Genomic DNA, 21726 nt, shown 5'->3' with positions numbered 1-21726 from the left:
TTCTCCATACCCCCAAAATATGTATAATCAATTATGCTTCAATAAAAAAAATTTTTTTAACTAAAAAAAAAAAAGAAATGGCTTCATTTAAGTACCTTGTACTTTTGTCTCAGCTTTTCCGTGTCTTCTTTTTCCACTTCCAGGACATGGAGCCATTTGGTAGCATCTTCAGCATAATCAAGCTTGACACAAATATTTATAATTAGTCTCAATTCCTAAAGTATCCCCATATTAGCTATAAAAAAGTCATTTGCACAACTACAGTGTTGCTTGAAAACAAAAAAACTTGTATTTTGCTTAGCTGCTACTTGCTTTTCTGTCATCCTGTAGAGAAAATAGCATGCAAGGACAGTTCATTAATCAATCCTCTCATGCTGCTGGTTCCCAACAGGCACATTTATTGATGATAACAGATTTCACTTCAATATTCAATGCCAAAGAACTAAGAGTAAATGGAAAAAATATTTTAGGCAATGAAATGCAGATATCACAGATGACAGCTGTACATAAAGCCTCTAGCTCAACAAATATTTTAAGAGCTGAGCAACACTGTTGTCTGAAAAAAGCACCAGGGCCTGGGTCTAAGTTTGATCTTGTTTTGCTTTTTCATCCTGGGTAAACCACTCAAACTTCTTTATGCCCCAGTTAAAACAAGAACATTATTTACACCCTATGTGCCTCAAAGGTAGCACTAAATAAGAATGTAAAATATATTTTTAATTGTCCAGAAAGTATTAAAACTATATTCCATCTGATAAATGTATTCAGATGCACTGGCATCTGAATTTGGAATTAATACCAATTTTAAATACCCAATAAAATGAGTGAGTTAATATGATCAATTTACCTCCATTTCCATGCGACCCATGCCCATGACATCATACTTGACAACAATTGGAATGGGATCTGTTCTCCCTGTAACAGGAACACATAATCAAGGTAAGATGCAAAGCCAAGCCAACAGCTCACTTTACACATCGTGTTTGGGTGGTTAGAGATCTTGCCTTGGAGTGCAGAGACCAGAAAGCTACAGTGAACCAAACACAAACCATTCTCACAGCTTATACCCAAACCTTCCTTTCCTAACCAACTACCTTGGTTGACTTTCCAGTTGGGGATAATTCTGGATTACTAAGGCAAAATTAATTAATAAGCAAAACAAAGCACTTCTAAACAATGGCACTAGGAGGTTTAAAATTTAAAACTTTGTAAGTTTATTTTCTTTAAAAAATATCCCCAAAGTAACTTCTGACCAAGAATCACTTCAGTTTGGCCACTGATATTCTCCCACAAATACTTTTAAAACTGGTAATAAATATCTGAACTGATATGCTTAAGTAGAAAAAGTACATCTTCAAGCATGATGCAGTAAAACTCTGTAATTACAACTCAGTATGTTTATTTGTTTTTTTATTTTTGGTTTTCCAAAGATGCTTTACAATTAAATGGAACTATAAAAAATATAAATAAAAAGCAACAGTTGGTTGCCCTTAGGGACAAAGAATAGTTTTAAACTGGTGCTCTGATGTCCCATTTTCCAGAGGGGATTTAACTGTAGTAACCGGTAAGCTGTGAAAAGGACTAGTTGCAAAGAAAATTGACTTTAAACTAATCAACCTATGCTGGAAATGGTTTTAAATAAATGTATATTTAATCCACTCATAACCAGCCAAACAAAGCAAAATGAGGCAGACAAGCACTTTACTACCACAGCTGTTTTACATCACAACTTGCGCTGTTTATTGTGATGTAAGCCCACTGAAAAGAGGACTTACCTTATCCGTTGTACACCTTTAGTGAAAAAAAATAATGTTTACTTCCCTCATCATCATCTCACTTATGCTAGTGTACACAATCGTTTTTTTGGTTGTTGTTATACACACATATATATTATACCTTTGGGCTGAAAATTTAGTTTTCTCAGGCTAAATCTGAGGTATTACCAAAAAAATTTTTTTCTTAAATGCCATTATCGTGACTGGTTTTGGTCCTGCAGATAAAAGAAGAAACCATTTTCAAAGTGACCAACAACCACTTTTATCCAGTTGCTCTATATATTTTAAAAAACAGAATGAAAAACAAATTCAGAAGTTTAACTATTTATCACCATTATCCCATTATTGTTTGTTAACAATAAACAGGGAGATAATTAGAAATAATTACCATAGTAAAAAAAAAGTTTAAGTAACAAAGAACATCTCATGTTAGAAAAAAAATTTTTCTCAAATACTTCTTCTTTTAGGTAATATCAAAGACTGCCAGTAAACAAAATATAAATGCATTACTACCTTATGCCCAATGGTATAATAAATAAGCAGTGACTGCAATCTTTAGCAAAAGGACCAAATTAAAGACAGGTTATAAAAATGACTTCCTAGGTGCAATATCACTTTCATAACGTCTCATCAGGTGCACGCAGGAGACCAGGCCCCACCCCCCCAGCTACATACCTGAGTCCAACCATCCTAACCGCACCCACGGGCCCAGTCCCCCACAGTTACATCCTTGGTGACAGGCCCCTCATTGCCCAGCCCTCTCCAACTGCACCCAAGGTCCCAGCCCCCACCAACTGCACACACGGGACACGCGCACAGCAAAGTGCCCCCTCTGACCCATCGCACACCCAACTTGCCCTCACAGCCCAAAGCCCCAACAACTGCTCCCACAGGCCCAGCCCCCACCAACTGTCCCCATGGGCCCCGCCCCCACGGGCTGTCCCTCCACCAACTGCATCCAAGGCCCCCCACCCCCATTAACTGCACCCACGGACTCCGCCCCCAGCCAAACCGCACCTACGGCCCCTGTCCCAAACCAAAGGGCACCCATGGGCTCAGCTCCCCACAACTGCGCCCTCGGGCACAGCCGCCCCCCCAACTCCACCCAAGGGCCTGGCTGCACCCCAGCTCCAACCATGGGCACAACCCCACAAAACTACACCCACCGGACCAGCCCACCACCCAACGCACCCACGGGTCCAGCCTCCTCAAAGTACCCCCAAGGACAAAACCCCCTGTAGTGGGTGGAATTATGTTCCCCCCAAGACTGCGTGAAGCTTGAATTGTGTCCCCCAGGTTTGATGTATTAGCCACTCAGCCCCCACTATGACTGTTAAGAGGGTGGGAAATCCTACTTTGGTCATTGAAAGGTGGATCCCTGAACAGGTGATTGGATTGCAGGACCTCGCAGTAGTGAACGGATTAAAAATGGTGCTCGGGGCGGGACTCTAAGGGCGTTCAATGAAGACGAGAGTCTGCCTTTTGCTCTCTGTTTCCATCACCTTCCAGTGTGAGAGCCCTGGGTCACTGTCACCAACACCAGATGGACTTTGGACTTCTCAGCCTCAGAAACTGCAAGCAATAACTTTTGTTTCCTTTAGAAATTACCCAATTCCAAGTATTTTCTGCGAAGCAAGAAAAATGGACTAATTCACCACCCTCTAAAGTACACCCAAGGGCCCAGCCCCCACCCAACTATACCCACGGGCCAGCCAGCCCCAACTGCAACCACGGGCACAGAACCCTCTGGCCCAACCCTCCTGGAAATGCACCTATGGACCCAGCACCCGCCAAACTACCCCCACGGGCCCAGCTCCCAAGTTACCTCCATGGGCCCAGCAATGCCAAAAGGACACTCACCGGCCCAGGCCTAACCAACTACAACCGTGGCCTTGACCCACACACAACTGCACCCACGGGCCCAGCCCCACCCCACAGCACCCTCGGGCCAGCCAGCCCCATCTGTACCCACAGGCACAGAACCCTCTGGCCCAGCCCTCTCCAAAATGCAACCACAGGCCCAATACCCGCCAAAGCCCCCCACGGGCCCAGTACCGCCCCCCCAAGGTACCCCCACGAACCCGGACCCCCAGGACTACAACCACGGACCCAGGCCAACTCAACTGCACCTACGGGCCCAGCTCCCACCCAACTGCACGCACGGGCCCAGCCCCACCCAACAGCATCCATGGGGCCTGCCCCCCCAGAATTACACCCACGGACCCAGGCCAACTCAACTGCACCTACAGGCCCAGCCCCCACCCAACTGCACCCACGGCCCCAGCCCCACCAACTACCCACACGGGCCCAGTCACCACCCAGGTGCATGCATGGGACCAGGACCCCCCCCCACCCAGCTACACACCTCAGCCCAACCATCCGAACTGCACCCATGGGCCCAGCCCCATCTGCACCCACAGGCACAGAACGCTCTGACCCAGTCCTCCCCCAAATACACCCATGGACCCAGAACCCGCCAAACTATCCCCACGGACCCAACCCCTCCCAAGGTACCTCCATGAGCCGAGCAACCCAAAAAGGACACCCACAGGCCCAGGCCAAAGCAACTACACCCATGGCCTTTACCCCCACACAACTGCACCCACGGGCGAGGTCCAACCCAACAGCACCCACAGGCACAGAACCCGCTGGCCCAGCCCTCTCCAACATGCAACCACAGGCCCAGTACCCTCCAAAGTCCCCCATGGGCCCAGCGCACTCCCCACAATGTACCCCCACGAACCCAGCCCGCCCAGAACTACAACCACGGGCCCAGGCCAACTGAACTGCACCTACGGGCCCATCCCCCACCCAACAGCACCCACAGGCCCAGCACCACCCAACAGCATCCACCGGCCCAGCCGCCCCAGAATTATACCCACGGACCCAGGCCAACTCAACCACACCCACGGGCCCAACCCCCACCAAACTGTACCCACGAGTCCAGCCCCACTAACTACCCACACGGACCCAGCCCCCACCCAACTGTACCCATGGGCCCAGCCCCACCCAACAGTATCCACGGGCCCAGCCCCCACAGAATTACACCCACGGACCCAGGCCAACTCAACTGCACCTACAGGTCCAGCACACACCCAACTGTACCCACAGGCCCAGCCCCAGCAACTACCCACACGGGCTCAGCCCCCACCCAGGTGCATACGTGGGACCAGGACCCCCACCTGCCCGAGCTACACAGCTCAGTCCAAACATCCAAACTGCACCCAACGGCCCAGCCCCACCCAACTGCACCCTCGGGCCATCCAGCCCCATCTGCACCCACAGTCACAGAACCCTCTGGCCCAGCCCTCCCCGAAATGCAACCAAGGGCCCAGTACCTGCCAAAGTTCCCCATCGGAACAGCCAACCCCAAGGTACCCCCATGGACCAAGCACCCCCAAAAGTACACTCAGTGACCGACGCCTACTCAACTGCACCTACGGGCCCAGACCCCACCCAACTGCCCCCATGGGCCCAGACCCACCAGCTACCCACACGGGCCCAGCCCCCACCCAGGTGCACGCATGGGACCAGGACCCCCCACCCCCGGGTACACACCTGAGCCCAACCATCCTAACTGCACCCATGTGCCCAGACCACAGCAAAGTGCACCCATGGTCAGCCATCCCCAACTGCACCCACGGCTACAACACCCTCTGGCGCAGCCCTCCCCCAACTGCACTCACAACCTTGGTCTGGTTTTCTTTTTTTGTCATCTAACATGTCGTCTTTCGTCACTTACTGATCAAATTCTACCCCATCTTGAAGATTCGACTCACATGTCACCCCACTCGAGGCATCCGTACTCACCTTCTCTCACCTGGCTTCTGTCCTGGGACTTCTCTTTTTACATTCACAGTCTCCAATCAACGATGCTGACACAGAAGGTGTTCGGTTTCCCTGGCTCTGGGTTCCAGGACACGTCTCCGGCTTTCCAGCCACTCCCTGAGGTCTCAGGCCCCCTCCTCTGGGTTCTTCCCTGGAGGAAAGTTACAGTTGCCACTTAGACTTATTTTTAGCATCAACATGGGGAAAACGTGACCACAAGCTGCAGGCTCATGCCAATCCAGTGGCTGGGCGTGCTCTGGAGAGAGGACAGGAAATTCTTGAATGTATGTACCTGCTGCGTGCAATAGGGTCTGACCAACGAACACGCTCCAGGAAGAGACGGACTCAGCGTGTCCAAGACTAATGTTCCATAACTGGGGGCCACCCCCTTCACTGAATGTTCCTTATGCAAAGAACCCACAGACGCCAAATCGGGGTCATTGCTGACTGTCCTGGAGGCAGCCTGCGCTGCCCTGGCTGAGGTGTGTTTGCTTAACTGTGCACAGAACTTACCTTCACCAGGTACCTGCTCGCACTCTTGAGCCAACCTGCGCTCTCTGCTGAACTCGCTTAATTCTCATTTTGGAGTTAAACCTCATGTCTGTACTGAACTTACATGTATATTACACTTGGTCCGAGCCATGCTCTGGTCTCTGGAGCTAGGCTGCACTCTCTCTATGGAACCAATATTTCTTCTCTGTTCTATTAAACTGGTTCTTTCTACCTTGAGTCTGCCCGTGAATTCTTTCCTCTGGTGGGGTCAAGAACCTGACAAGAGGACTGAGGCGGTTGAGGAGGACTATCTGCCCCCCGACACCCCCCCCACCAGTCAGGTCAGACCCTACCTCTGACATCAGCTTCATTTAGTCTCATAGCTTTAAGTACCCGCTATATGACAATGACCCCCAAATTTATATCAATAGTCTTAACACAGACCCCCACTGAACTGCACCCACAGGCCAAGCCCCCACTGAATTGCACCCACGGGGCCAGTCCCCACCAAAGTACCCCCACAGGCCAAGCCTCCCTCAAAGTAAACCCAAGGACACGTCCTCTCCAATGTACATCCAAGTGCTCAGCCCCTACACGACTGCACCCATGGCCAGTGCCTCCCCCACTGCACCCAGAAGCGCCACCTCCCACCAACTGCACTAACGGGACAAGCCCCCAACATAGTGAACCCACGGGCCCTGTCCCCACCCAACTGCATGCACAGGTCAGGCCCCAATGACTGCAGCCACATTTCCAGTCCCCACCAAAGTGCAACCATGGGCCCAGCCCCCACCAAAGTGCATCCACAGGCCCAGCCCCACCCAAAGCACGCCCATGCGCCCTGCCCCCACCCACATGCACACAGGGGCCCAGCTCAAACCCGACTCTACGTACGTATCCAGCCCCCACAAAGTACACCTGCGGGTTCAGCACTCCGCATTTGCACTCGCGAATCCACCCCCCACCAACCGCACCCACAGGTCCAGTCCCCCTCAAAGCACACACACGGGCCCTGCCCCCGCAAAGCACTACCGTGTGCTCAGCCCCCACCAAAGCACTACCACTGGCCCAGCTGCCCCCAAGTGCAACCACGGGCCTAGCCCTCAGAAAAGTGCACCAATGGGCCCAACTCGCACCAAACTGTACCCACGGACTCATACCGCTGAAAATGGAGCCATGGGTCCAGGCCCCCTGAAAATGCACCCATCAACCCAGCCCCACCCTATCTGTACCCACAACACGAGCCCACACCACCTGCTCCCACCGGTCCTGCACTCACCTCGCCAGGGGTTCTGTGTCTTTCAGAGAGCTGCCTGGCTGCTGGGCCAATGCCCTTCTTGAGAGGCATTTCCTAAAGGACTACTCTGATTACAAGGAAGAGGAGATGGACATGGCGAAGCTCCTACAAGAGGCAGCCCCTCCCTGGTCCTGCGGTTCCCTGCTCAGGACAGCTGACCCGGCTTAGGCCACTCCTACCTCTCCAAGAGCCCCCAGACCTCTGCTTCTACACGTGCCTCCCTATGTGTCTGTCCCTAGGAATCTTTAACCAAGAACCAAACTGGGGTCTCAATAAGGAAAAAAAATTTCTATCAAGCAGAAGAGACGCTGTCTTACTTTTCTCCTGGGAAAATATACCCCAGTCCATTTTCCCACAACCAGTCTCTATACCACGTGTGCCCTCCCTCAAAACATGGTCCAGTCCTGTGCACAGCACTGAGACCCAGAGGCCATGGGAGTCTGCTAAAAACAGCTCTCCACATTCCCTGCTCTGAACTGGGTGCCCAAGGCGACCTCACTGTGACCTTGAAAAACCTCAACTCCCCTCCCGGGCCTCAGTTTCCCCACTTGAAAAAGGATGAGGGTGCCATCTTATCCTGTGCCCCCAAATGAGACAAAATCAGAGAGCAATATGCATCAAACTCTGGGATCTCCCACCTGCCCGCGCAGCCAGGGCCCTTCACTGGAGCCTAACACCGGCTTCGCGTTGTGGACGGAACACAGGGGGCAGGTGCATACTGGGGCAAGACGCTAGAGCTAAATCCTGCAAAGAATGACAATCCGGTCCAGGCCCCAGCCAGGCCTGACCCTTTCGGGGGCTGTTTACACACACTTGGTCCCAGTGCCCAGTGGAGGACAATGGCCCACTCTTCAAACAGGACCAACCATGCAGGGCCCCAGGGAGTCCTGGGGTTGGGGGAGAGTCTCTCGCTCTGACACCCCACAGGCAGGGCGTGCCACCCCTCGTTATCCCTCTCTCAGGTCTCCTCCCCAGGCTCTGCAGGACCCAGTCCCCAGGAGGGTGGGTTGAGCAGGTGCTAGACAGGCCTCTGACCCCTGGCTCCAGTCCAAAAGGAAAGTCCAAGGACCCAGGCATGGGGCCTCCCTCCCACCAGCCGCAAAGACGGGCAGGTGGGCCGCCTGCATATGCCCTCGCCCAGGGGTCAGGTTAGTTCCTCGACCTACACCTCAGCCAGGGACCCCCACCCCACCAGCAAACCCAGGGCTTCACACTTACAGACACCAGGACAGAAGCACCTCTGGGACACCTGGGGGACAGCTCTGCTTGAGAACCCACAGAGCCCTCCGATACCTCGGGGACTTCACTCCCAAGCACTGCCGCCAACCCCACGAACTCCAGGCTTTCCTCTCACCTCCAGCGCCGTCCCTGCCAAGAAGGCGCCCCCTGGTCAGGGGCTGCTCACCCCCAGGACCCTCCAAGTCCAGGGCTTCCATCCCACGGCCTTTGCTCCAGACTCTACAAACCATGGCCTCAACCCCTCATCCCCCGACACCCTGCTCCCCGGCTCCTGGTCCACCCGGGCCCCCCGACCCCCTGCTCCCCAGTGCCCCCGACCCTGTACTCCCTGGCTCCCGACTCGCCCCCGACACTCGACTCCACGGTCCCCCAATCCCCGGCTCCCCGGAGCCCGGCTCCCGGCTTCCGGGTCCACCCTGTCCCCCGGCTCCGGCTCCGCGGTCCCCCCGACCCCTGGCTCCCCGGTCCCCGCGACCTCCCGCTCCCCGGCTCCCGGTTCCCCGGTGCCCCGAACCTCGGCTCCCGGCTCCCCCGATTCACAGCTCCCCGGAGCCCGGCTCCCGGCTCCCCTTTCCCCCGAACTCCGGCTCCTCTGTCCCCCCGAACTCCGTCTACCCGGCTCCCCGGTCCCCCCGACCACCGGCTCCCGGCTTTCCTGTGCCCCCGACCCCCGGCTCCCGGCTTCCCTGTGCCCCCGAACCTCGGCTCCCGGCTCCTCTTTCCCCCGAACTCCGGCTACCCGGCTCCCGGCTCCCCAGTTCCCCCGACCTCCGGATACCCGGCTCCCGGCTCCCCTTTTCCCCGAACTCCGGCTCCCCTTTCCCCCGGACCTCAGGGTCCCCGGCTCCCGGCTTCTCGGTGACCGGACCCTCGGCTCCCTGGTATCCCCCGACCCCCGGCCTCTCCTCACCGGTCGCGGAGTCTCCTCAGCCACCGAACAGGGAAAGAGCCAGCAGCACGACCAGTGCAGCCGCCATGTCGGAAGAATCGGCGGGGGCCCAGCCGGGAGCGCACACGCAGGGCGACGTCGCGGGGCGGGGCCCGCCTGGGGCAAGCAGGTCGGCGCGCCTGCGCACTAGCTCCCGGCCTGCAGAGGCGCGTCAGGCATTGCTGGGAGACGGGGGCCGGGCCTGCCGGGATGGGCGGGAGCCTGGTGTGAAAGAAAAATAAAACGTGATCAAAAAGTGGTTGAGGGCCGACCCCGTGGCTCACTCGGGAGAGTGCGGTGCTGATAACACCAAGGCCACGGGTTCGGATCCTATATAGGGATGGCCGGTTCGCTCACTGGCTGGGCGTGGTGCTGACAACACCAAGCCAACGGTTGAGATCCCCTTACCGGTCATCTTTAAAAAAAGAAACTTAGCCTCCACTGTGACTGTTAAGAGGGTGGGAAATCCTATAAGTGTAATGGAAAGGTGGAGCCTTGAAGAGGTGATTGGATTGCAGGACCGTGCAGTAGTGAATGGGTTAAAAATGGTGGTCAGGGGCGTGGTTCTGAGGGCTTTAAAAGAAGAGGAGAGTCTGTCTGTTGCTCTCTCTGCTTCCACCATCTTGCAAGTGAGACCCCGGGTTGCTGTCGCCACCACCAGATGGACTTTCAACGTCCCAGCCTCAGAAACTGCAAGCAATAAATTTCATTTTTCTTTATAAATCACCCAGTTCTGTGTATTCTGTTATAAGCAACACAAACAGACTAATACAGGGTGCTCTGGCATAGAGTGGGCAGAGGCCAGGGACGCTGCTCAGCACCTGCAGTGCCCAGGACACCCACCACATAGAAGGAGCTGGCCCAAATGTCGATGGTGCCAGGCGGGAGAGAGGCTGCTCTGAATGAACAGGCTGACAGGATCGCACCGGAGACCCCGGGTGGGGACGCTCTTGCAGATGACAGGCTTGGGGTGGGGGAAGCTCACGCTCTCCTGAGGCCGGCTTAGTGCTGGGTGGTTCACTGGTGCCTGTGTGCCCTCCAAGGACAGCTGGGGGGCACCATGCCCTCCTGTGCCCTGTCCTAAATGAGTGTCTTGTCTGCAACAATTCACGGAGATGGAGCCTGAGAAGATGGTCATGGAGACCACTGTGCCCGTGTACTTTGCCATGGAAGACGAGGCCCTGCTGTCCATCTATGAGTAGACCCAGGCCACCTCTGCCTCCCAGGGCTCTGCCTCAGCCACAGAAGGTGGGCTGCAGGGACAGGGTGGTGGGTGTCAGGGAGATTTCCTGTCCCAAGAGCCATAGTCACCCAGTGTCCCAAAAGCCATGTCTCACGGTGTCACTCAGACTGAGTGTGTGGCATCCCATCACCCGTATTTCACGGTGGAGATTGCTGGGCCCTGCCTTGGACCTGCTGTGTCATGGTGTCAGGCTGGGGGCTGGGACCTGGAACTCTGCATTTTTACAGCTCTTGCCCCTCCACCCTGCCGCTGATTTCTGTGCACACAAAGTTCAGAACCACTAATTTAGAGGAGGCATTTCCCAGATTCTCATGTGGTTTATGAAAAACAAAAGCATCTATCCATTTTTCTCTCTTGTCCGTTTTACCTGCCAAGTAAATTCTGTGTCCCCAGCTTGCTCGAGCCCTCAGGGAGGATCAGCAACATTCTGAGGGAAAAGGACCAAACATTTCCTCCCCCAGTGAATGCAGGGGTGGGCTTGCAGTGTGAGCTTGGAGCAGGAGCCCAGAACCTCCAGTTTGTCAAGGGGAAAAATGGTAAGTGGGCCAGGAGGAGCCCCCACCTCTGATCAGCCTCGAACACCCTGTGGCCTGCTGGGGCGTTCCCCAAATCTCAGAGCCTGAGCTTTGAGGCTCCAAGTGAGGTCTGGTGGCAGCTGGTGACAGCTGTTGTTTGAGCGGCAGACATTCCCTTTTGCTATCAGAGGCGCATCCAAAAATGGAGTTCGTGAAGGATTCAGCATCCCTGTAAACCTCAGTTTCCTCACCTGCAAAAGGAAGCTCAGGGAGGTTCTGAGATGTCTTCCCCACCTCACAGAGTGATTAAGCAATCAGGGGACACAATGTCACTGAGAGCCGGAGTGAATCACCATGATTATCAGGAGATGAGACAGCCCCCCCTTGTGGTGGTCAGCTGTCACACGATTTAAATCACCCACAAGGGGGTCAGCTGTCCCAAGGCCTTCCTCTCTCAGTAGCTACTTTTTCATTGTCACATAACATACATTTCACCATTTTAACCGTGTTTAAGCGCACAGTTCAGCAGCATTAAGCACATCTACATTGTCGTGTGACCATCACACCATCATTTCCAGAACTTTCTCATCTTCCCAAACTGATACCCTGTTCCCATTAAACACTCACTCCCATTTCGTTTAAAGTACCCGCTAACCCACCCTCCATGTCTGTGGATTCGCCTGTTCTGGACGTTTCATGTAAGTGGAATCACACGCTATGTGGCCTTTTGTGCCTGGGTGATTATGCCGAGTGTGGGTGGCCTCCTTCTACCTTAGCATTTGGTCTGTATAGAAGTACATGCGTGTCCTGTACCTGGGAGTGACAGTGTCCTAACATGATGGACACCCACAGCCCACCCCTCAGCTTAAGCACAAGAGCCTCCCCAGTCTGTTACATCCACCTCTGGGGCCAGAGCGAATCCAAAATGCAATGCGACATCTGAACCCGTGACCTTGGTGTTTCAACACCACACTCTGCCCAGCTGAGCCAGCCGCCAGCCCTGATGCAGCAAATCCTGAAAAGGAAAATCTCTGAGCCATGGAGCTGTCATAACTCATGAGGCGTAAGGAGAGGATGGGTATGCCTGCTGTCCAGTGACCTGATGTGTTCCACTGACTGGGCAGCTCTGCACGAAAGGCCAGTGTCCTTTCCCACCGACCGGCATTGGCACCTCTTAGATGTATCGCATGGTGTCTCATTTCATCCCAGCAAGTGCCTCTGACTTGCAAAGTGGGCTTGGTCCCATTTTACAGATGAGGAAATCAAGTCACAGAGGCTGCTCCACAAATTGCCAGGGTCCCTGCAGCTTGTGAGTGGAGCGGCCAGAGTACCCAGCCTCCCTTCCCTGATGGCTTTGTCTGTACAGCGGCGTTGCCCCTTGGCCCAGATCCTGAAGGGCATCATGTGGGTCGGCATCCCGGTGGAAGGCCGCCTGCTGCGGGGGGACAGGAACATGCACCTGGCCCTGCTGTGCTCCCAGAAGCCCACTCATGCCCTGCTGTGGAGGACAGCCCAGCAGCTGGCCCTGCAGCTCCCGGTAAAGTCCCCTTGGTGTCAGGCCACCAACTGCTCCCAAGAGCCCCTTGGGCTCTGAGATGGGGGTAACTTTGTTTCTATGCAACTTTAAGAAACAAGAGACATCACTTTTAGAAACCAACCAGAGTTTATAGTCACAAAGAGAGAGGGCTAGCAACTTTAGGGTCCCTTTATGAAGAGAGTTCAGTTTAAGACTTAAAAACAAGCAGCCTTATAACCCCAAGGTCACGGATTCAGATCCCCATATCTGGCCAGCTGCTGAAAAAAAAGAAACTTGAAAACAATCTAAATGTCCCTCCACTGAGGAATCACAACTCATGGGACATCCACCCAACAGAAATGTAACCTGCCATTAGAAAAGGTAAATGGGGGCTGGCCGGTTAGCTCAGTTGGTTGGAATGCGGCGTCATAACACCAAGGTCAAGGGCTCAGATCCTCATACCAGCCAGCCACACACACACACACACACACAAATTAAGTCGACCACCTTAGGTTCAAAATGTCTAAATTCAACATTGCTTCTCTTACATGTCCACTGGGCACTGGGTGCGGGGGGCCAGACAGGCCCTGGTCAGGGAGACAGAATAAATTGGCACAGGAGCCAGCTAATTTCAGTTCATCTTCTGCGAGGAAATAAAAATTGGGCACCAGTTAGACAGCAGCTGGGGAGAGTGGGGGCTCCTTCACACAGGATCGGGGGACGCATGTGTCCCTGACAGGATGGGACACATGAGGCAAGACCTGAACAAAGAGGTGTTGGATTGTCTGGGGTGGGGGTGGGGGTATTCCACATACAATACCCAGCACCAGCAGAGGCCACAGGCAGGAGGCCCGGGGACAGGAGAGGTGGGTGTGAGGGGACAAGAGCCTGGATCAAGCCAGGCCTGAAGTCCATGCAGGGAGGTGGGATTGCATTCTCAGGAAAGTGGGGAGACTGGAGGGTTTTCAGCAGGGGACTGGTGTGCTGTGACTTCACTGACTTAATCTCCCATTTCCTGAACACTGGTGACATGACATTTTTCTGCTAACTGCCATGGAGGTGTAAAGGTTGCTCAGATGCAGGCCCTGCTTTCTGGAAACTCACAGCCCAGTTGCACAGACAGGTCCTAAGCTGCATAAAGATGGCTAAGGTCGCAGGAAAGCCGGCAGCGCACCCGTGCCTGTGGTGGAAGCAGAGACCCCAGGCGCCACTTCACAGCAGGGAGCCTGATGTGGAGGGGCTCGGGATGGGAAGGAAGGTACGTTTCAGGTGGGAGGCTGGGCTCAGGTGAATGCAGGTGACTTTGAGGCTGGTGATGATGGACAGGGAGGCTGGGCTGCTACAGAAACCACTGGAACTTTGTCCTTCACACAGTTGACAGTGGCAACTCATAGTTTTAATCTGCTTCTCTCTGACTATGGGGGTGATTTGTGTCATTGTGTAAAAGGGGTCATTTGTGTTTTCTCTACTGACTCTGTTATTTCATTGGGCAGTTTTTTATTGGATTGCTGGTCTTGTCCTTATTGGGTTACGAGAGCTTATTGAGTTATGGGATACAGGGGTTCATGGGGGACTTGAAGCCAGATTTGCAGCACCAGGGAGAGTGGAGACGGTGTTGGGAGGCCAGAGGGCCACAAGGGCCTTGGTCATCGACTGCAGTGAAGGCTGGTGCCAGGAAAAACCCTGCACGCTTGAACTCCCTGGAGTCTCAGCCACCGTGGAACCTCCTGGAATAGTCTTTAGGAATATTCTCCAAACTCCAGTAATTGCTAGGAATTGCTAGTGTCATGGGATGACATTAAGTGAAAAAAGAGGATAAAGCATTGGGCCCCTCACAGGAGCCGTGTATCTATGCACACATGGGCACATGTACACACATGCACACAAAGGCACATGGCCAGAAGGAGCCCTGGCCAGAGTGTCTAGTGGGGCCATGGGGGACTCCCACATGCCCCCAGGTGGGACCTTGTGCTGGCCGAGGGGGTGGGCTGGCTCAGTGTGGCCCATCAGTCAGGGGTGCCGTGGGCACAGGAGCAGACCCCCTGGGGTCCCCTGGCACGGCAGAATGGCTGTGTCATCGGCATTCTTTCACAAGGGTGTTCTCTTGTTCTTTGCTGCCCCCACCTCCACCCATGAAGACGGGCCCAGACTCCTGGATCCCTGCGAGACAGACCAGATGGACGCCCTCAAGCCTGTGACCTCCAGGAGCAGGAGGACATGACAGCCAGTGCCCAGGTAGGAAGGCCGGGCCCCAAGGCCACCTGTCTCCAGGTGGGGGTGGCACCTGGGTCCCAACCCTGTTTGCAGCTGAGCACCACCCCCTTAAGTAGTCTAGGACTCCCCTTCCCTCCTTGCAGAGCTGTGTGGGGACAGGAGGGTGGCCGTGGGTGTCAGTGTCAGCCTGGCCTTAAGCCAGTGCTCAGAGCCATCTCAGAGGGTCACACTGGCTGGGACTGTCCTGGGAGTCCCCCACCCACTCTGGTCCATAAATACTTGGCATAGCCCAGCCTGGCCAGTCTCGAGCACCAGGGCAGGGCACGGCCAGCATCCCCTGTGGGTTCCTTGTCTGCAAATTTGTGGATAAGGAAAGCATCCGGGTGGTACAAAAATCAAATCATGTTGCATCTGACGTTTGTGAATTGGCCTTAATGGACGAGTAGACTTGCTCGCACTGCAGGATCTGGGTCCCTCTGGTGAGGCGGGAAGAGCTGGTGCTCTGAGGGGCATCAGGGCATCGAGCGGCTCACAGTGAAACTCCTCTCATCCTGGGGTGACTGGAGCTCGGCATTTGCAAGAAGGGTTGTCCCGAAGGACCCAGAACAGGCCCAGCTGGACCTCCTGTGGCCCCATTTGCGAGGCCCCTTGGGTGCTCCGCAGCCCCGGGAGTGGCCAGGAGGGTTGTCCTGATGGCCACGTCTCCAGCAGTATGTCCAGCACATGCTGGCCTTCTGGCAGGTCCATAGGATCCTGGGCATGGGCCCCCTGCCACCGTCCAGGAGTAGGCCTGGGGCCCGCTTCTGCAAGCGGCCCCAAATCCAGCCTGTTCCAAACAGACCCCCACCCACCTGCCAGCTCCAAAGCCTGTGAAGGGTCACAGAGCCAGGCAGACCGTGGTGGACCACGACCTAGACACATCTGTGACCCCGCAGTCTAACCCTGACCCCAGAGACCCCAACCCACGGCACCCCATTCCACTGAGTGCCTTCTACAGAGAGGAGATGCTTTGTGACTGTCAATAAGACCTGGATTTTGTCATTCACCCGCCCTCCCACCCTCCCTCCCTGATGTAGGTCTTGGCCAGGCTGGGGCAAGGGGTCCCGGTGCCCTCCCTCGTGGGTGCAGGGTCCAGGATGGGCAGGCACCTCCTGGCACAGGTGGACATGGGGGACCCCTGCCTGGCCCCCATTGCATTTTGCCCTAATCTCTCCCTTTGTGAGGAGTTTTTCTTGACAAAGAAAAGTCCATCCTTGGACAGATGTGATCTGTGGTTACTCAATTCATTCTGTTCCATTTTTACATGTTTCAAGGACACCCGTGTGTGGCCAGCATCTGAATGTCTTTGTAGAACTACCTGGAAATGGAGAGGTGGGGAATCCAGGAGATCTGCTTGTCCTCTGGCATGGGCCATGCAGTCCTTCACTTGGAGGGGGCATGTGACCCTGGACACTGAGCCCTCCGCCTCCTTCTGGTCCTGGGTAGGGGGCTCAAGCCAGCAGGCCTCACTCCCGGAGGCTCTGCAGCCTGAGCACTGGCAGGAAGGGGGTCCGAGGGGTCAGGGCTGCCCAGTGGCTGCTCCCCAGATATGGGCACTCTCAGGCCATCCCCACACAGGGGTCCCCCGTGGGCGCAGAGAAATCTGGCCGAGAGGCGCTGTCTCAATGAATCCCACAACCCCGGACTTGGCCTCACTGTCCAGGACCGTCCCTGGGCTGTTCCAGGAGATTTGTGGCCACCCACGCACAGCGAGAGAGTCAGGAGGCCCCCGAAGGCTTCCCGGAGGGGGGGGTGGCAAGGCTGAGTTTGCACCTCCCCCACAGTGTCCCCAAAGTCTCATGGCAAACCTCAGAGGGTGGAAGGGGTACAGATGGACATCTGCTGGGTCACAGTGGGGGGGTGGAGGGGGGGTGGGGGAGGTGGGCAGGGACAGGGTGGTCGTGGCCCCGGCACCTATCATGGGCACAGAGCACGGGCTGGTTGCAGAGGGATTGGGACAGGGAGACCACTGGGACCCCCTTCTCAGGCCCAGGCCAAAGGGAGGACCCGCCTTCCTCGGGCCTCTGTTCCTCAGTCCCTAGGCCAAAACATTTCTTTCAGGCAGGCACATTATCTGTCAAAATAGGAAACAGCTCCCTGGGGCCTGACCGCTCAGACCCCCCAGGTGGGCAGGCCGCTCTTCCCTGCCATGGGGCCCCTTCCTGGTGGAGTGGGCACCTGTACAACACTGACAGGCAGAGCCAGCCCCTCAGCTGGTCCCGGCCACAGCCACAGCCTGGGCACGGGGACGAGTGCAGGTCCCTCTGCCCCACCCCCTCCCCCGCACGGCCTCTCTCCTGCTGTCCCCCATTCTCTGCACCTCATGCAGGGAACTCCCCAAATTCCCTAACCCTCAGCCCCCACACACGGCCACGCACCCAGCAGCTGCCCAGGCTGGCCACCGCCACCGCCACCACCACCAGGGAGTCCTCCTGGATCCCTTTGCAGTCGCAGCCGATCCGTCTAGAAATCCTGTCGCTTCCACTACGGTTCTCTCCAGCCCCAGCGGCACTCGCTGCTCACGCCCTCGAGAGGCCCCACTGCACTGCGTGCAAAACCCCAGATCCAAACCAGGCCCCACAAGAACCAGTCTGCGGGCTGGCCGGTTGCTCAGGTGGCCAGAGTGCGGTGCTGACACCACCAAGGTCCAGGCTTCCGTGCCTGCGCTGGCCAGCCACAGAAATAATAACGATAAATAAAATGTTGACTGGAGAGGTTCAGATATTAAAACAACAACAACAACAGCAACACAACCACAGAGCCCATCTGCCGCCCTCTCCCTTGACCCCTCCACTTCAGACCTGCTGTCTCTGCTGAGCTAGCCCAGGGCCTTTGTATGTGTGGTTCCCTCTGGCTGGTGAGCTCTTCCCCTGACCTGCTGGTCTGCTCCTCCTCCTGTCCTTCAGGTCTCAGCTGAAATGTCACCTCCCCAGAGAGGCCTCCCTGACTGCCTCAGCCTGTCACGTAATCCTATTTGCTGTCGTTATGCCACATATCGCCAATTAAAATGACCTGTCTGCCTTCCTCTCGAGGACATGACTTCTCTATGGGAAGGAAGCGAGTCTGCCTTGTTCGCCCTTGTATCTGCAGATGTGGAGCAGGCCAGGCACACACCAGCAGCTGGGTACATCTGGGTTTGAGATGCTTCGAGCCCTTCTCTGACCCTCAGAGAGTCCCTTCCCAGCAGTGAAGAGGACACTGTTTCTTTCCATCTTGACCCAGGAGAGAGACTCCAGCTAGGACAGTGGGAAGAAAGGAAAGGGAAGGGAGGAGGGGCTTGCCTTGGTGACAAGGAGGGACACGGCAGGTGCAGCAGAACTGTGGGCTGCGTTCACAGACTGACTCCCTCCCTCACATCCTGGTGGGGCAGCTCTCAGAAGCCTCCCTGCCCCTGTCCACGTTCCTGTCTCTGGCTCCCAGGCAAGGCAGATGCTCTCCTTCCTCCCCACCAGGTGGCTGAAAACCAACCAAGTGACAAAGAGTTAAGTCAGCCCTCCTAGCAACTCCAAAAAGCTGAGTTTCGGTAACACAATAGCAAAACCAAGCAGCTAGTTAGGAAAGATCTGGCCCAGATGAGTGAGCCGTCTGGGCAGTGCCACTCACTAAAGGCCTAAAGAGCAGTCACTCTGGCCATCTCCCCTCCCCCCCGCCACAGCCCTTGTCCCACCAGGCAGCAGACCCAAGGGCTGACCAGTGGTGGCAGGAGGACACCAGACTGCTGGGGCTGGAGAAACCCCCCAGAGAACCCGAGCCAATGGGGACCTCAGGCTGCAGGATGCAGGTGGCGAGCTGGTTGCTAGGAGATGTCGGTGAGTGTGGGAGGGGTGATGTGGCCATGTGGGCAGAGCTGGAGCTGAATCTGGCAGGAGACATGGAAAGGAAAGGGCAGATCTGTCATCTTCATCTGCAAGATCACTGATAGCATGGAAAGGTGGCTGCCTAGATGCACCACGTGCCCCGGGCCTGGCTGGTCCCAATCCGTGGTCCAGGGAGCATCCCCAAGGCCCGGCCAGTTCCCCGGCTTGCTAGGGGAAGTGTTGGCTCCATGCTTTCCCTGGTGGCCTCCTTAGCTGGGCTTCTGGGGCTGAAAGATGTCTCAGGAAAGCAGATTGAGGCTCTGCTGAGTGAACAAGCCAGAGCACCCATGTTTTTTGTTAAGGTGGAGGAGATATCTGGGGGATGCCTTCCTGTTCATGTCTGTCCAAGTTTTGAAAATAAAATGTATCGGGAAATAGATACTTGTGCATCCATGTTGGTAGCAGCATGATTCACAGTAGCCAGAAGGTGGAACAACCCAGGTGTCCCTCAGGGGATGGATAAACACAATGTGGCCATCACACACTGGAATACTATTCAGCCTTAAAAAGGAAGGAAGTTCTGACACACTCTACAACAGGGATGGACCGTGAGGACACTGTACTCAGTGACAGACGCCAGACACAAAAGGACAAACACTGTGTGATTCCACTCAGGAGGTCCCTAGAGTCGTCGGATCCACAGAGACAGAAAGTAGAATGGGGGGTGCCAAGGGCTGGGGAGGGGGATGGGGAGTGAGTGTTTAATAGGGACAGGGTTTCAGTTTGGGAAGATGAGAAAGTTCTGGAGATGACAGTGGCGATGGCTGCACAGCCATGTGAATGTGCTTAATGCCACTGAGCTGTGCACTAAACATGGCTGAGAAGGTGAATTTTATGCTACGTGTTTTTTACCACAATAAACTTTTAAAAATGTATTGGTTTCTCCCCTTATAAAAAACTTAGAAAATTCAGAAAAATTAAAAAAGGAAAACAAAACACTCAACTGCTATTAACACTCTATCTCCCTTCAGCTGTTTTTGTTTGTTTGTTTGTTTTTAATGCACTCTTGGTTATGGATGGACCGTTTATACCATTTGGATTCCTGCTTTTCTTCACTTGACATTATAACAACTTTGATTTATCACCTGTTTACTGTGTGCTTTGCATTTATACTTTATTTGCTCCTCATCCCCTCCCCCAGCCCCCGGCAACCACAAATCCACTTTCTGTCTCTGTGGATTGGCTTGCTCTGGACATTTCATAGAAATGGAATCACACATTATGTGGCCATTTGTGTCTGGCATCTGTCACTGAGTGTGACATGTTCAAGGTTCATCCATGTTGTAGCATGTGTCAGATCCTCATTCCTTTTCATGGCTGAGTGATATTCCAATATGTGGATACACATTGCTTTTACCCATTCATGAGTTGATGGACACTTGAATTGTTTCTACTTTTCAGCCATTATGGAGAGATATAGAGTTTTTGATAGCTGCATAAAATCAAATGAATGTTCTGGGGGACGTTGCTTTACTATTCCCCTACTAGTGGACATTTAGATTGCTTTTGTATTATAAATTACACAACAGATTGTTCCTAAGCAGTTGGGATTCTATCCCTCCAATAGATGCCCAAGAATGGAATTTCTTGACCAAAGGGCATGGACATATTAAGGCATATGAAACTTACACGCAACAAATTGCCTTCCAAATGAGCCTTGCCAGTGTCCCTGTCATTGTAAATGAAGGGCCCTCATTCTCTGCTCCCAGGTTAGGACTGTGCTCATTTTAAAAATGCTTTTCTGCACATGGATACAAGTTTAACAGGCTTCATTCTGGGATGTCTTCTCTCCTCGACCTCTCTTTCATCTACTCATTCATTTAATGAGTATTAAATGTATTCAATAGACAATCAGCAAACACTCACCATCTGAAAACAGTCATGCACCGGCTGGTTAGCTCACTTGGTTAGAGCATGGTGTTGATAACACCGAGGTCAAAGGTACAGATCTGTGTGCTAGCCAGCTGCCAAAAATAAAATAAAATAAAATAAATATGAAATGAAAGTCATCTACAGGATGGTGACCCCAGATGCCATCCCTCTCTAGGCTTCCAGAGCACTGGCCACCAGGCTGTGAGAAAAGCCCTACAGAGGCTGTCGATGTTTGGGGATTCCTCTACAGTGGCTGGCTCCCCCATAATGGCCCAGAGGGGAGCTGCCTTTGAGGCAAGGAGCTTTCTGTCACCTCTGTAGCACTCCACTCATAAATGTCAGCCAACGAAGAGACCAAAACCCACAAAGAGAAAATAAAAGTAACTTGGAGGAGAGAGAACATTTCTAGAAAAAACTCTTATGTATATTATCCTCAAAGAGATAATAGAAGATACAATAGCCAGGAAACAAGTATAAGTTGGCCTTTTAAAGAGGAACAATCAAAAAACGAGAGCAAGCCCTTGGAAATAAAAAATCTGATAGTCAAAATGCCAATAGAACATTTGGAAGAAAAAGCAAAGGAAATTTCCCAAAAAGTAGAATGAAATGACAAAAAGGAGAAAAAAAGGCAAGAAAATGAGAGTATCTACACAGGAAATGCAACGTATGACAAGAAAGTGTTCCAGAAAGAGAACAGAGAAACCAAAGTGGGAGAAATCACCAATTATATCATTCAAAGAAGTCTGCCAGGAAGAGAACGCACGACTGAGCCCACCAAGGGCGCAGCACAGTGGGTTAAAATAGCCCCATACAAAGCTCAAGACCATAAGAGTGCAGGATGTGGGTAAGAAGATTCTACAAACTTCCAGAGAGAGAGAGAGAGAGAGAGAACATGTGACAAGCAGAGGATG

General features: G+C 53.8%; 1 protein-coding gene across 5 annotated transcripts in view; it reads right to left on the bottom strand.

Annotated features, from left to right (window-relative positions):
* LOC134364666 (G patch domain-containing protein 8-like) overlaps positions 1-21726 on the bottom strand; it is a 72121-nt gene that overhangs the window by 10743 nt on the left and 39652 nt on the right. For 3 of the 5 annotated variants that reach the window (XR_010021866.1, XR_010021869.1, XM_063080691.1), the window contains exons 5-8: positions 9542-9781; positions 5586-5754; positions 848-915; positions 96-182 (exon numbers count right to left, since the gene is read on the bottom strand). The gene's annotated coding sequence lies outside the window, so the exon portion shown is untranslated. Of the gene's footprint in view, positions 1-95; positions 183-847; positions 916-5585; positions 5755-9541; positions 9782-18868; positions 18946-20809; positions 20908-21726 lie in introns of those variants that run through there. The other 2 variants (XR_010021870.1, XR_010021867.1) reach the window with 2 other exon arrangements.

The sequence above is a fragment of the Cynocephalus volans genome, chromosome 16 (assembly GCF_027409185.1).
Source record: "Cynocephalus volans isolate mCynVol1 chromosome 16, mCynVol1.pri, whole genome shotgun sequence".
Lineage (NCBI taxonomy): Eukaryota > Metazoa > Chordata > Mammalia > Dermoptera > Cynocephalidae > Cynocephalus > Cynocephalus volans.
Note: the sequence above shows the minus strand (reverse complement) of the source record. Positions and strands in the feature narration are given on the sequence as shown.